Below are 4,023 nucleotides of genomic sequence, written 5' to 3'. Positions count from 1 at the left end.
AAAAGAACTCAAAATATCCCTACCAACAACAAGTGGTGTGGTGTAATCTGAATTTTTTTCTATAGCTTGTGTTTCACTCACTAACTCACTCAATAAATCAATAAATCAATAAATCAGCATAAATGCACAACATTCTTCTAGGGCTTAGTATTTGTTTTATACTTGAATCACATCATGTCGTTGTTTCCACCGGAGACTGCAGTGACGGAAAGAAAACGTGACCGGCGTGGCCTGCTCAGACACAGTTATCCATCGTGTACAACAGGGACTTCCTTGAACACAGATTGAAATATTTTCAGCTCAACGATTGGAACCTTTTAAATAGGTTTTATTTTATTTTTTCAGAAAAGAAGAATCTCTTCCTGTGAACACATAAAAAGTCACTGATTTACTTTTTTGTTTGGGATTTTAAAAAGAAAAAGGCACGTCTTTTGCATTTTTGGTTTGAATAAAAATATCTGTAACGTACACTAAAAGATTGACAGGCCACACGACGACAACATATACTAGCGATGAAAATTAAGGGAACGGGGGAAATGATGGTTAAGGTATAATGAAGATTATATATGTAAAATTAACTTCAAGTGTGAAGATAACTCACTCACAAATAGTTTGTTCGTTTTTTTATTATTCAGTCCTGTGTTTGACGCTTGACCTTCCTCAACACCATTTCCCTACAGGAATGACGGCCTGTTTCATCCTCCTCGGATAGGAAAGAGACACACAGCTGGTTAATTTGTGTGTAAACCTAACGAAAAACACCTGCAGAAATTCTGCACACCAAGATAAGCAGCAAGAAAAAGTAAGCAGATCTCATCAGATGCTGGAATCCCACAAGGAATCAGACCAATAATTAAGCCATGGCCTCTGTAATAAATACATTCTTTCGCAGATTGTAACCCTGTTATTCTACACAAGGCAACATCAGCCGCACCGACTTAATTTGATTTGGTCCAGAAGGGAGCGATCATTTGATTTGTTTGGGGTTTTTGCGTGTGTTCTAATTTTTTTTTTTCATTTTCTTTTTCTCAGTGTTTTCTAATTTTTATGAGTTCGATTATATTTTCCAGCATGATCAGATGTTCAATTATTGCTTTTTCATACTATATAACGAACTCTATTCGTTGGACACGTGATTTGTCTGTAATAATGAAAGGGACACGCTATTTCTTCCTTGCAATGCCTGACATATCATATACAGTCGAGCACCGTTCTGTCGAACTCTGATAACTCGACATCTCGGTTGTCTTGGTGCCCGCAAAACCCTTCATAATGTATACAATAATGTGTAGTTTCAGAAAACCAGGGGCTTCATTATTTTTCGCATCAAAGAATCTGACGGTCAGAAACGGCGACGTCGTTAGCTGCATGTCACCATACTACGTCGGTGCTCATGGTGGCAATCGCCGTTTTCTCTTGTCAAGACACAAATATTTACGGACTATTACCTGACGAACAAACGGGATCACAGTTTTTAGGAAACCACCGTATGGATTTCTGACTAAACAAACTATGACGTCCTCTGGAGAAAATGCACCTTTTACTCTCAAAATGTGCATGAATTTTTCACACTTTGATTTTTCTTTAGGAGAAAAGGAAATCAAGGGGTCTTGGACATAAATTAAAATGAAATGTAAACATAATCCGCCCGACCCATATTTTGTTGAAAAAGTGATAAGAAACAAGGATATGTTTATGTGGCCTTAACAATGAAAGCTAGTTATCCATCAGTGCAAACTTACATTGGCTCTGCAGTATTAAACTTATGTTCGAAGTACGCGAGTATGCATTAGAGTTGAGCCACGTTGACCCCAACGATAGGTGTTTGTTTACACTTCACTTGACAGCGGTCGTCAAAACATTCCGATCATCAGAGTGCATATTTCATCACGAGCCTGGTCAATTATGGTGTGTTTGGTAGACAAATACCTGTTGTTTTCATTGTTTTAACGGTAATATTCTCCCTTCCGTGGCTGAATGGCCTCCAGACTGAAGGGCATTGTAGTAATGTTTGATAAACACTTGCCTGCTATACTCGATCGATGGTTGCGATTTGGAGATTTTATGTTTACAAGAGTGAGATGCGATTTCCTTTTTTATTGAGAAAAGATTCTATAAATCTTGAATATAGTATATTTATGATATGCATTTCCAGAGGCGTTTTGGGTGTATCCTCGTTCACAAAGTTTCTTGAATGGAAGCGTGCCGCGTTGGAAAATCAATCCATATTACATTTCCAGCCTTCCAGCAAAACATTAGTTCAGAGAGGACGGCAGTGTTGTGTCACAACCAACAAAATACAACCTGTGTCACGGATGAGGCTACAGGGGTAGAGGTTGAAGCATTCACTCATGGGGGCGGTGGGGTAGCCTAGTGGTTAAAGCGTTCGCTCCTCACGCCGGAGACCTGGGTTCGATTCCCTACATGGGTACAACACGTGAAGCCCATTTTTGGTGTCCCCGCCGTGATATTGCTGGAATATTGCAAAAAGCGGCGTAAAACTAAAACTCACTCACTCATTTACTCATGACGCCAAAAGTCCGGGTTCAAATCTCACATTGACACATAAATTGTGCCCATTTCTGATGTCGCCAGGTATTGGCGAAATGGTGATAAATGCGGCGTAAAACCATACTCATTCTCTCACTGTCATGACAGCCCGAAAACAATGTAATTTGTAAGCCGCTTATAGCATCTGTAGCAGCACTATCGTGGCTGGCCCACGGGGAAGGGTTACACGTATAGCACCTCTGCTGAGAAGCCGAACAACCCTTTGGAGATATGTGTATAAGTGATTTCCTGCAACTCAGACTTATAAGAGGAGACAAATAGGTTTTGGTTGTCTTACTTTCTTGATGGGGAGGGGCGGTGGGGTAGCCTAGTGGTTAAAGCGTTGACTCGTCACGCCAAAGATTAAAATGCTGGAATATTGCTAAAAGCGGCGTAAAACCAAACTCAGTCAGTCGCTTGATGGGGCAGCCTAGTGATTAAATGCTCGTCACGCTGAAGACCCGGATATTTTCTGGTGTCCCCCGCCGTGATATTGCGGGAATATTGCTAAGAGCGGCGTAAAATCAAACTCACTCACTCTCTCACTCACTCACTTCTTGTTTGATGCATATCATCGTTTCCGAACTGCGTATAATGGTGCTCATGATATCGATTACTGGATGGTGTGGTACAGATCGGATTATTATGCTTTCTTAACATACGTGTGGCGTTAACGACAAACGAAACGTAAGGCATTGAGAGGTGAGTATATGTGACGCTCGAAGTTTCATGCTAACATTCAGTAATGCAAGACCACACCTGGCCACAGTAGCCCCTGATCGAAGCACCAGACAATATCTGACCACAGTAGCCCCCGATCGAAGCATCCCTTCCAGCTGACACCTTATGATGAACCTGGGTAAATTGTTAATATTTACTAGCACGTGCAAATCATGCGTTCCTGGTCACTGCGTCCACACGCGGCCAAACTGACCCCAGTGTGTAAACATACCTACAACAAATACAACGAAGATATTTAATGAGATGAAAAATTGCTCCGCGAAATGGAAATGACAACGATTCTCCAAGTAAACACACGCCATCATGCTGTCACTATCAACGCTTGGCCCTATAATGAATGCCACAAGTACATGGAAATTGATTTTCCCAGCACTCTCTTCTCTGCTAAATTTAAACAAGACGTCGCATTATACAAACTACCAGAGTTCACTTTTTACCTTACATGTCTCTCAGTGAAAAATGAACCCTTTATCTGTTAATACACTATTATATGTTTTTTGGCTCGGAGATAGAGAACCAATATAAGTTTTAAAGAACAGCTTCAAAGTTGAACTTCTTTTCCCGACTCCTAACTATCTGACAAAATGTCTGAAATCAAGTCCTAACCGATGGATAAATTCAATTCATCACCTACTGGTGATCTGCCAACTTCATAGAGAAGGGCCCCTTACCCCCCAACCATTCATTACCGCCTTCAAAATGGCTGAACAAATTTGTTCTTGAGTGTCTAAT

This window comes from Haliotis rubra, unplaced genomic scaffold, assembly GCF_003918875.1.
Source record: "Haliotis rubra isolate DU_JTF1 unplaced genomic scaffold, ASM391887v1 Scf190, whole genome shotgun sequence".
Classification (NCBI taxonomy): Eukaryota; Metazoa; Mollusca; class Gastropoda; order Lepetellida; family Haliotidae; genus Haliotis; species Haliotis rubra.
The sequence above is the reverse complement of the archived record's forward strand: the minus strand, read 5'-3'. Positions refer to the sequence as shown.